General features: G+C 44.5%; 1 protein-coding gene across 2 annotated transcripts in view; it reads left to right on the top strand.

The window, feature by feature from the left end:
* Positions 1–13098, top strand: part of LOC126354186 (probable Na(+)/H(+) antiporter nhx-9) — an 898754-nt gene that overhangs the window by 727811 nt on the left and 157845 nt on the right. The window lies entirely within an intron of this gene.

Here is a 13098-nt window from a genome sequence, read left to right as displayed (position 1 = left end):
AATAACCTTTATTTAAACTTTGTGGGAAAAGGTCATCTACTGTTGCACTATCAAAATTCTGACATTTCCGGTTTTACGTAACGTACAGACAAGATGTATTGACACTCTACGGACGTGCATATTCATGAAAACTGAAACTGTAACTCTTATTGTAAACCCCTTTAAACAGTTGAAACTTCCTGGCAGATGAAAACTGTGTGCCGGACCGAGACTCGAACTCGGGACCTTCGCCTTTCGCGGGCAAGTGCTCTACCAACTTGCCCGCCCGCACTTGCCCGCGAAAGGCAAAGGTCCCGAGTTCGAGTCTCGGTACGGCACACAGTGTTAATCTGCCAGGAAGTTTCATATCAGTGCATACTCCACTGCAGAGTGAAAATCTCATTAAGTTCAGGTACTGCATCATATATATATTTTCTAACTTTAAGAACATCGGAATCAGTAGAGGGACGTATATTTCGTATTTTCATCCGCTGATCTCTCACAGGATAACAGTTTTGAGTAACTTCCCACTCGAGTAAACGGCCTGCATGTTGTCATATACATGCGTGTAATTAATGTGTGAAATTCTGGTTCGTGTGACTCGTTAAACATCATCACGTTTATAATGAACGTTATCTACATCTACATCCACTCATCCCCCCCTCCCCCCCTCCTACCTCAACCTTCCCAAATCAGATCTTCCAGCACAGTCCCTCTTGGGATTCCTCTCCACAGCAATCCCCGTAATGGAGGCCTAACACCAAATAATGGTTGAAGTAGCCATCGCCTGTGGGTCCAAGGTCTCCCCATTGAAGGAACCTTTTCCAAAGTTTATGAAGGAAAAGGAAAGGAAGAAGAAGGCTCAGGACAATACTTCTCTGGTGCCCCAGAGACACCAGGTCTCCCCACACATTTGGTTTCTGACCCTATGTTTGTAGATGTGGTTCTATCCCCACTGTTGACAGTCAGTGATGATGTAGCGTGACTAGCCCTCCTGGCCCCTTGTAATAGTAATACTGTTACCTGTCGGAACTACAGCACCTTGTTTCCCCTTCTTCTGGGCTTGCATTGCTCTCCAAGAAATGCACTTCACTACAGATCATTCTCCCACCCTCTGTAGTTATCGTGCATTCTGTCAGAACTGTGCTGGTCCCAAGAATATATCTGGAGGGGTCTGTACTTCACTTCATACAAATGTCGTTGGAAATGACCTAGTTGGATGTCATAGTGGTGTGGGCGCATACGACCTCAGCAGTCACCATTTGCAACGTTTATTTACCTCCAGGCAGACCATTTACTCTTATTGAATTGACTGCATTAATCCAACAACTTTCCCCCCTTATCTCTTGCTTAGGGACTTCAACAAACACCACCCTCTGTTGAGAAGTACCACTTCCTTTGGTAGGAGCCTTCTAATTGATCGGCTTCACACAGACTATGATCTGTACTTCCTCAGTGATGGTTCTCCCACCCACTTCAATTCCTCCCATGGCACCTTTTCAGCTAATGATCAAACAGTCTCTTTCCCTAATGGTGTAGCTTCACAACATTGGCCACTACACGATGACCTTTGTGACAGTGACCTTTTCCCAGTGATAATGTGTATTCCTTGACACGACCAGACAGACTGACTAACACATTGAGCATTTGTCAGAGCTAACTAGCCTTTGCATGCCTCTGGTGTTATAGTCTCTGCCTCTCTGTCAGATTGTATTCATGAGGTTGTGCAAGGCATCTGAGATGCAATCATCGCGCCACTGGAACTGTCATTCCTGTTTCTTCAGGTCTCCAGACCAAAGACAGTGCAATAGCTTTTCGAGATAGTCGATGAGCCCTGCAACTATTCAAATACTTTCCTTTGCAGACCAACCTTATCGCTTTTAAGCAGCTTCATGGAAAGGCTCGTTATTTAATTAAACACAGTATGTAGGAATGCTGGGAGCTCAATCTAATCTCTTGGGACGCAAGCCTCTGGTGTGGGCCAGTCTCCACAGTCTTATGGACTGCCAACGTTCAACAGCTGTGTGTGGTCTTCTCCTACAGGGTGATCTTTGTACTGATTCATCAGTTCTTGCAGAACACCTCGCGGCCCACTTTGTTATAGCATTGGTGTCCTCCTCCTATCCAGCTACCTATCTACTGCAGAAACGACAAGTTGAAGACATCCCTTTAATTTCACTCTTCATCAAACTGAATCCTATACTACTTCAGGGTCTCGCCTCGGCCCACGACATCGCCTCAGGCCCTGTTTCAATTCACAATCAGATGATTCAACTCTTGAATGTTCCTCAAAGGCAATATCTCGTCTTCAACCTGCTTTGGCTCCAAGGTGCCTTCCCTTCGCAATAGTGAGACAGCATAATGGCCCCCATCCTTAAGCCAGGAAAGAACGCAATGTCTCTTGACAGTTATGTGCCTATTAGCCTGACCAACATTCTCTGTAAGCTTCTTGAAAGGATGGTTGCTTGCAGATTATGCTGGGTTCCTTGAATCTTGGGGCCTATTGTCTCCATTTCAGCGTGATTGCCTGTAGGGACGATTCACAACCGAACATTAGCTTAGGTTGGAAACAGCAATCCGACAAGCTTTTTAGAAACGTCAACATCTTGCTGCATTCTTTTTTGACCTGTATGAGGCATATGACATTTTACTCAATATTCATGACGGGCGCTTTTGAGGTTCCCTACCACTGTTTATTTGTTTGTTTTATCCCACCGGTTATTTTGGGTTAGATTCGGCTCTTCTCTCAGCTCCCCATGGATTCAAGATAATGGCGCCCACCAGGGCTCTTTGTAGAGTTCCTCATCGCCATTAATAGGTTTTTGAGCTCGGTTGGGCCTCTGGGCACCCTTACATTGTATGTCGAAGATTTCTGTGTTCGGTACAGCTGCCATATGTTAGCCTCTGCTGAACAACAGCTCCAATGTGCAGTCCGGTGGGCCTCTAAATAATGAGCTTTTTGCCATGTTTTCCAGTTCTCCCGTACAAAAACGCAGGTCTTTCGTTTTTGCTGTTGTACCACAGTCCATCCTGACCCAGCACTCTGCTTAGGTGTCCAGCACCTGGATGTTGTAGCCCAGTTCAATTTCTTGGGCCTCCTTTTTGATAAAAAGCTGACCTGTCTGAAAATATTTATCATCTGAAGACCAACTGTGTTTAGAAGCTTGATATTCTTTGCTACCTTGCCCACCCATCTTGGGTTGTAGATTGTGCTACACTTTATCTATATTTACTGAACCTTGGTTTCATATTGACTGGACTACAATTGCAAGGTTTATGGCTTGGCGGCTCCTTCAGCCTTAAACTGTCAGACCCAGTCCACCATCAGAGCGTGCATCTGTCCACCAGTGCGTTTCACACTGATCCTGTAGACAGTCCTCCTTACCGAAGTGGCGATCTTCCCCATTCAGATTCGATGGTACTAGCTCTCCTTTACCATAACTATTCGGTAGTTCCATTATCATCACATGTATCCCTTGTGTCGTTTCCTGATTCCTGTGATTGTGAGGAACTACCTGTTGAAATATGCCTCGCTTCTCTCTGCCAAGTTCTCCATCTCCAGTCTGTGGATTGTGCTCCCCATGTTTTTTTACACAGCCCACCTTGGATGTTGCTCAAGCTATGGATTAGGACCAATTTCTTCCCAGGTCTTAAAGTCTCGGTCGCCCCCAAAGACCTTTCAGCATCTGTTCATCATCCAGTTCTTCAAGAGATCCAAGGCGCTATCATATTTTACATCAACTGCTCTAAAAGCGTGGATTAGATGCTATATGCTTCTACATCTCCTGCTAGTATGGAATGCTACTTACTCCCAGAAACATTTAGTGTGTTTATGGCAGAGCTGGCAGCCGTTGTCAGAGCCCTCAATTTTATTAAGTGAGCGGTCCTTGACCATGTTTCAATATGTACTGACTTGATGAGCAGTCTTCAGGCTATTTCCCAATGCTATTCTTGTCGCCCTTTGATCTCCACTGTTCATAACCTTCTAGCAGAACTTCGTCATGCTGTCTGCTCAGTTGTCATACTCTGGGTCTCAAGTCATCTGGGTGTCCCAGGAAATGAACTGGCCAACCCTTTGATTAGAGCAGCATTACTCGCTGCCCTTTCGCTCTGCTAGCCCCGAGTGTGAATTTTCGGGTGCACAGGAAATCTCTGCTTGTTCGGAAACTGAATGTCATCTGTTGGGCTGATACCCCTTTTAAATAACTCCCCACAATCAAGGACACTACTGCAGCATGGCGTTCTTCCATACACTTCTCCCAGAAGGAATCCACAGTCCTATGTCATCTCCACATTGATCGTAGCAGATTAATCCATAGTTTTCCTATGTGTAACGAACCAATCCCACATTTTGGTTGTGAAGCCATACAGACGGTAGCTCAGATCTTGGTGCAACGCACCCTCCTTTTAGTCCTCCATGCTAAGTTTGGACTTCCAGATTCATTTTCTCTAATATTGGCAGACAGTTCACAGATAATTGACCTGGTTCTCAGTTTTCTCCGTGAAAGCGTGTTTTTTCCAGTTATGAGTCCTCCAGAGCAGGACTGGGTGGTTGGGGATTTTGGGGGGAGGGGGGGGGGTGCTCCATTGTAAGCTAGGTCTAGGGAATCCCCAACTCTGCCTCCTTCGTGAGGCTACTCTTTCATCATTCTATTATTCTGTTTTTATTGATTTGTTTTGCCTTGTTTCTGCTGCACCCAATTTTCTATTCTGTGTGCCACATTCTGTTGAATAATGGGCATTCTTGACTGTCAGGGATCAGGGGTGGGACAGGTGTGGGTGAGACGTTTCCTGTCACATTGACAACCCCAGGAGTGCCCACCTGCTGACTTCCCTATCTCCATCTTGCTTTTATTATTGACAGTTTAAAACATGTCCATTACATTTTTAGCCTCATCACCCGACCAGATCAGGAAACATTCTTGGTGGATGTCTCTCCTTCTGCATGCACCACTCTTCAATCGAGAGACTGTTGACCTCATTGTTTGGTCCATCATTCCCCCACCCCCACAAAAAAAAGCACAAGAGAAAGCCAAATAGGATTAACAGTGAATATTAAATCTATACAGTGAAGGGCAGCACGAATGGCCACAGATTTGTTTGACCTATTGGAGATTGTCACTGTGCTGCTGAAAGAACTGAACAGGCAGACTCATAACCATAGACGCAAACTATCCCAAGGAAGTCTACTGACAAAGTTTCAAGAACTGGTTTTAAATGATGTCTCTAGGAATATACTACAACCCCCAATATACAGGGTGTTTCAAAAATGACCGGTATATTTGAAACGGCAATAAAAACTAAACGAGCAGCGATAGAAATACACCGTTTGTTGCAATATGCTTGGGACAACAGTACATTTTCAGGCGGACAAACTTTCGAAATTACAGTAGTTACAATTTTCAACAACAGATGGCGCTGCAAGTGATGAGAAAGATATAGAAGACAACGCAGTCTGTGGGTGCGCCATTCTGTACGTCGTCTTTCTGCTGTAAGCGTGTGCTGTTCACAACGTGCAAGTGTGCTGTGGACAACATGGTTTATTCCTTAGAACAGAGGATTTTTCTGGTGTTGGAATTCCACCGCCTAGAACACAGTGTTGTTGCAACAAGACGAAGTTTTCAATGGAAGTTTAATGTAACCAAAGGACCGAAAAGCGATACAATAAAGGATCTGTTTGAAAAAATTTCAACGGACTGGGAACGTGACGGATGAACGAGCTGGAAAGGTAGGGCGACCACGTACGGCAACCACAGAGGGCAACTCGCAGCTAGTGCAGCAGGTGATCCAACAGCGGCCTCGGGTTTCCGTTCGCCGTGTTGCAGCTGCGGTCCAAATGACGCCAACGTCCACGTATCGTCTCATGCGCCAGAGTTTACACCTCTATCCATACAAAATTCAAACGCGGGAACCCCTCAGCGCCACTACCATTGCTGCACGAGAGACATTCGCTAACGATATAGTGCACAGGATTGATGACGGCGATATGCATGTGGGCAGCATTTGGTTTACTGACGAAGCTTATTTTTACCTGGACGGCTTCGTCAATAAACAGAACTGGTGCATATGGGGAACCGAAAAGCCCCATGTTGCAATCCCATCGTCCCTGCATCCTCAAAAAGTAATGGTCTGGGCCGCCATTTCTTCCAAAGGAATCATTGGCCCATTTTTCAGATCCGAAACGATTACTGCATCACGCATCTGGACATTCTTCGTGAATTTGTGGCGGTACAAACTGCCTTAGACGACACTGCGAACACCTCGTGGTTCATGCAAGATGGTGCCCAGCCACATCGCACGGCCGACGTCTTTAATTTCCTGAATGAATATTTCGATGATCGTGTGATTGCTTTGGGCTATCCGAAATATACAGGAGGCGGCGTGGATTGGCCTCCCTATTCGCCAGACATGAACCCCTGTGACTTCTTTCTGTGGGGACACTTGAAAGACCAGGTGTACCGCCAGAATCCAGAAACAATTGAACAGCTGAAGCAGTACATCTCATCTGCACGTGAAGCCATTCCGCCAGACACGTTGTCAAAGGTATCGAGTAATTTCATTCAGAGACTACGCCATATTATTGCTATTCATGGTGGATATGTGGAAAATATCGTACTATAGAGTTTCCCAGACCGCAGCGCCATCTGTAGTTGACAATTGTAGCTACTGTAATTTCGAAAGTTTGTTTGCCTGAAAATGTACTGTTGTCCCAAACATATTACAACAAACGGTGTATTTCTATCGCTGCTCGTTTAGTTTGTATTGCCGTTTCAAATATACCGGTCATTTTTGAAACACCCTGTATATTTCCCATTGGGATTGCGAGGATAAAATTACATTAATTACAACACTCTCAGAGGCATATAAACAATTAGCTCTCCCATGGTCCATACATGACTGGAATGGGTAAAAGAAAGCCCTAATACAAGGGTTGGAACTTTAATAGTCAAACAAATCGGTAACGGATAGCGCTGTAAGTGCTTCAGCATTGTCCTGCAAAATGGTGATCAGGTCTTGCAGAAAGTGTCATCAGTTCTGTCTCTAAGCTGGTCATAGGCTGCACTCCAAAAATGAACAGTATAGAGACAGAACTGATGACACTTTCTGCAGGACCTGACTATCATTTTGCAGGACAATGCTCACGCACGTACTGTCCAAGCTGTTACTAATTTGTTTGACTTATGGGGCTGCTAAGTGCTACACCACCTACTGCACTCCCCTGACTTAAGCCCTCATGAGTTCAACTCGATTTCTAAACTGAAGGAAACACTTCACGGCATTCGCTTCAGAACTGCTACAAATTCGTCAGGCAATAAACCGCACCGCTCGAACTGTCAACACAACTGGCACTGCTAAGAGTGTCCTACAACTTCCACATCACTGGCAATGGGTTATGCACAATGCTGGTGACTACTTTTAAGGTCAGTAAAACTTTGAAACATGTATCTATTTTGCACGAGCTGTAGATAAATAGTTGCCACTATTCAAGTTCCATTCCTTGTAACTAGTACATTGGTCCCCAAAGCACTGGTACAGGGGGCCTCTGCCATCCACTTCACAATGATTTGCAGAGTATAGATGTAGATGTAGATATAGACCGAGTTTTCCTCTGTTGCCGTTGTGGTCCTCAAAGAATACTGACCTGACACCAAATTGTCACCTGTTGATGACTACCACATGGTATCTAAGTGTAGATTTATTTTACAGAAAATTTCTTATATGGTAAATTGGCAAAAGGCTGTTCCAGCATATATAACATATATGTGTGAGGCATTGCCTCACTGCGCTGAAGCAGAGTGGTAGGACTTATATGTCCTCACTGAGCAGTGGTTTCAACTTCGTTTTTGTGTGGACATCATTAGAAAGGGAAAAATATGTTTCTGGCTGAAGGTAGCAACATTAGAAGTTTGATTGACCCTCTTGAGGAAATAGCTTGACATGAGAGGAAACAAACCATTATGCACTCAGTGTGTGTCCTGGAAGGAATTCTGCACCAAGGCTATCATAGTAGCAACCAAAAGCTCAAGTTGAAGTCATCTGAATATCATCACTCACATCAGCACAAACATCAGTCATCTAGGATTGGAGACAAATCTCGGTTACTTTCAAAGATTTCTGAAAGTGGCCACCACCACAGCTAACCTCATTCGTGGGTTCTCATCACAGTTATTGGCTTGTAGCCTCGTTCTGAGGCATGAGTGGGTCCTGTGGTGCTGAGTAGATTATGAAGAATGTCTGGAAACAGTGTCTACCGTAAAATATCGAAGAGTACATATCCAGAGTGACCTTTAGTGGGATGACCACGTATAAAACAAATAGTAAGAGAAACAGATCTCAGACTAAGGTTCATGTGAAGAATCTTCAGAAAACGTAACTCATTCATGAAGGCAGTGGCTTACAAGGCACTTGTTTGACCAAGTTTGACCAATTCTAGAGTACTGTTCATCAATTTGGGATCCTTACCGGGTAGGACTCATATAAGAGAGAGAAACAGAGAGAGAGAGAGAGAGAGAGGGGGGGGGGGAGAGAGAGAGCCAACAAATAGTGGCACATTTCATCACAAGATCATTTGGTTGGAATGAGAACATTACAGAAATACTCATAGAAGAGAGAGAGAGAGAGGGGGGGGGATCCTACAAAGAGTTGAACGTTTCATCACAAGATCATTTAGTTGGAATGAGAATGTTACAGAAATGCTCAACAAACTACAGTGACGGACGCTACAAGAGAAAAAAAAATGGCTCTGAGCACTATGGGACTCAACTGCTGTGGTCATCAGTCCCCTAAAACTTAGAACTACTTAAACCTAACTAACCTAAGGACATCACACACATCCATGCCCGAGGCAGGATTCGAACCTGCGACTGTAGCAGTCGCACGGTTCCGGACTGCGCGCCTAGAACCGCGAGGCCACTGCGGCCGGCCGCTACAAGAGAGGTGTTGTGCATTTCGAGAGAGTGCTTTCTGGAAATAGTTGAACAACATATTACTTCCTCCCATCTATATCTCTTGCAATGACCATGGCAAGAAAATTCAAGAAATTAGGGCTAATACAGAGGCTTACTGACAGTCATTCTTGCCATGTGCCATTTGTGACTGAACAGGGGATGAGGCATCAGTTTGTGATATCAAAAGTACCCCCTACCACACATCATTATGTGGCTGGTGGAGTAGATGTAGATGTAGGTGTAAGATCTAAATGAGAAACTTTGACAGTTACATGGCACGCTTGAGTGTAGGTTTTTTTCCTGCACTACAGGCTGGAGACTTTTAAAGTCACCCTGAAATGAAACTGTCAGTTGGGAGGTGGAGTACATGTGACATAAACAGGGTATTTTATGTTGGTCAAAACTCCGAGATCTCCAGATGAAAATTCATGCTCTGCGAAGCCAATTGGGCAGCAGAGCACATGCTCAAAACTCCGAGATCTCCAAATGAAAACTCTTGCTCTAAGAAGCCAATTGTTTAAACTAATCAGAAATTGGATTGAAGAGCAATAATATTAAAATACTAATTGCGCAATTGCTCTTGCATTTGCATTAGAGTTCCAGAGTTCAAATACTAGGAACTGAGAGTTGATTGAAAATGGTAGTAGCAAGTAGGAACATTTGCGTAAGTCCATGGGACACATAAAGGAAAGATAAAGTCCACTCCTCAGGTGATGAAGTATTCATAGCAACAAGCAGAAACATCATTACTAGGATGGTCCAAAATTATCTCATTTGTAAACCAATATTGGTGAGATTACCTGCAGGGGAGGACTTAGATTAATAATCAGACATTTCCAGTGGCTGCAGGTCCAGAAAACAGACACACACAAATTGCATGTGCTCTTATAAATACTTCTAATTTTTGTTGGTAGTTGACCTCTGTGCCCCTTGAACAAATTAAAAATAGTTACAGTCCTTTGTTCCGACCAAGGATCTCAAGTGAATGCCAGAATCAGAAATCACTTCTCAAACATTACTTCTTTGGAATCGCTGTGTCCTGAATCCAGTTCACAACGATTTGGCTGAAAAGAATGTGATTCTACAACTTCCCACCTGGGCCCATAGATAAATAATGAATAAGTGCAAAAAGGTCATATAATCATTCAAACACAACCTGAATTCATTTCATGAAGGTATCTCAATCAAACTATACTGACAGAGGATTACCTATATTAGCCAAGTATCATTAGATTAGATTAGATTAGTTTTTCGTTCCATAGATCCGTGTTGAGGAGATCCTCATGGATGTGGACCATGTCACTTTTTTTTAAGCTGAAATAACAATACTAACAGTATGAATATATACAATACATCATTTGTTTCTATTAAAAAATTCGTCAATGGAGTAGAAGGAGTTGGCCACTAGTAAGTCTTTCAGGCTCCTTGTAAACTGATCTTTATTTGTAACCAAATTTTTTATGTTTACTGGTTAATTATTGAAGATGAGTGTTCATGAGTAGTAGACCCATTTTTGAACTAAAGTACGTACTTTTAAGTGCTTGTGCAGATCATTTTTGTTCCTGGTATTGTATGTATGATCTGAACTGTTTGTTGGAAAAAGAGATATATTATTTAGGACAAATTTCATTAAGGAGTAAATATACTGAGAGGCAGTAGTTAGTATACCCAGTTCTTTGACGAGGTTTCTACAGGAGGTCCGTGAATTTACTCCACAAATAATACGTATTACACGTTTTTGGACTCTGAAGACTTTAATTTGACTTGAAGAGTTACCCCAAAATATTATAACGTATGACATTATGAAATGAAAGTAGGCAGAGTATGCAAGCTTTTTCATTTTTATATCGTCTATGTTTGCTAACACTCGAATTGCAAATACAGATTTGTTAAGGCGTTTCAGCAGTTCTGTGGTGTGCTCCTCCCAACTGAATTTATTATCAAGTTGTAATCCCGGGGATTTAAGACTGCCAACCTCTTCTATCTGCTCTTCTTCATACTTTATGCATATGCTGGGTGGAAACCGCTTATAGGTTCTGAATTGCATTTCAAAGTTTAATGTCAGTGAGTTGGCTTTAAACCATTTATTAATATCCATGAAAATATCATTAGCAGATCTTTCTAGAACTACACTCGATATACTGTTTATTGCAATACTTGTGTCATTTGCACAAAACGAAATCTGCTTCTGGCAGTGTAACTGATGAGAGATCATTAATGTACACAAGAAAAAGCAATGGCCCTAAGATGGATCCTTGTGGGACACCGCATGTAATTTCTTCCCATTCTGATGATGACTGATGACTTAATTCACTAGTCCCTTGCACTGACACCCTCTGTTTCCTGTTAGCGAGGTATGACTTGAACCATTTTGCAGCACTGCCCGCGATACCATAGAAGTCTAATTTATTTAAAAGGATGTTGTGGTTTACACAATCGAATGCCTTTGACAATTCACAGAAAATACCTGCTGCTTGTAACTTGTTATTTAATGAATTAAGTACATTTTCACTGTAGATGTAAAATTAGCCTTTTTGATATCAGAACCCTTCAGAAATCCAAACTGTGTTCTTGATAATACACTCCTGGAAATGGAAAAAAGAACACATTGACACAGGTGTGTCAGACCCACCTACTTGCTCCGGACACTGCGGGAGGGCTGTACAAGCAATGATCACACGCACGGCACAGCGGACACACCAGGAACCGCGGTATTGGCCGTCGAATGGCGCTAGCTGCGCAGCATTTGTGCACCGCCGCCGTCAGTGTCAGCCAGTTTGCCGTGGCATACGGAGCTCCATCGCAGTCTTTAACACTGGTAGCATGCCGCGACAGCGTGGACGTGAACCGTATGTGCAGTTGACGGACTTTGAGCGACGGCGTATAGTGGGCATGCGGGAGGCCGGGTGGACGTACCGCCGAATTGCTCAACACGTGGGGCGTGAGGTATCCACAGTACATCGATGTTGTCGCCAGTGGTCGGCGGAAGGTGCACGTGCCCGTCGACCTGGGACCGGACCGCAGCGACGCACGGATGCACGCCAAGACCGTAGGATCCTACGCAGTGCCGTAGGGGACCGCACCGCTACTTCCCAGCAAATTAGGGACACTGTTGCTCCTGGGGTATCGGCGAGGACCATTCGCAACCGTCTCCATGAAGCTGGGCTACGGTCCCGCACACCGTTAGGCCGTCTTTCGCTCACGCCCCAACATCGTGCAGCCCGCCTCCAGTGGTGTCGCGACAGGCGTGAATGGAGGGACGAATGGAGACGTGTTGTCTTCAGCGATGAGAGTCGCTTCTGCCTTGGTGCCAATGATGGTCGTATGCGTGTTTGGCGCCGTGCAGGTGAGCGCCACAATCAGGACTGCATACGACCGAGGCACACAGGGCCAACACCCGGCATCATGGTGTGGGGAGCGATCTCCTACACTGGCCGTACACCTCTGGTGATCGTCGAGGGGACACTGAATAGTGCACGGTACATCCAAACCGTCATCGAACCCATCGTTCTACCATTCCTAGACCGGCAAGGGAACTTGCTGTTCCAACAGGACAATGCACATCCGCATGTATACCATGCCACCCAACGTGCTCTAGAAGGTGTAAGTCAACTACCCTGGCCAGCAAGATCTCCGGATCTGTCCCCCATTGAGCATGTTTGGGAGTGGATGAAGCGTCGTCTCACGCGGCCTGCACGTCCAGCACGAACGCTGGTCCAACTGAGGCGCCTCGTGGAAATGGCATGGCAAGCCGTTCCACAGGACTACATCCAGCATCTCTACGATCGTCTCCATGGGAGAATAGCAGCCTGCATTGCTGCGAAAGTTGGATATACACTGTACTAGTGTCGACATTGTGCATGCTCTGTTGCCTGTGTCTATGTGCCTGTGGTTCTGTCAGTGTGATCATGTGATGTATCTGACCCCAGGAATGTGTCAATAAAGTTTCCCCTTCCTGGGACAATGAATTCACGGTGTTCTTATTTCAATTTCCAGGAGTGTATGTTATTTGTGGTCAGATGGTTGAGAAGCTGCCTGTACATTACTTTTTCTAAAAATTTTGAGAATGCTGGCAAAAGGGAAATCGGTTTGTAGTTTGATGGTATCTCTAAAGACCCCCTTTCTTGAATAGAGGCTTAACCCCTGCATATTTTAGCCAGTCAGGAAATGT

The sequence above is a fragment of the Schistocerca gregaria genome, chromosome 3 (genome assembly GCF_023897955.1).
Source record: "Schistocerca gregaria isolate iqSchGreg1 chromosome 3, iqSchGreg1.2, whole genome shotgun sequence".
NCBI classification, from domain to species: Eukaryota; Metazoa; Arthropoda; class Insecta; order Orthoptera; family Acrididae; genus Schistocerca; species Schistocerca gregaria.
Note: the sequence above shows the minus strand (reverse complement) of the source record. Positions and strands in the feature narration are given on the sequence as shown.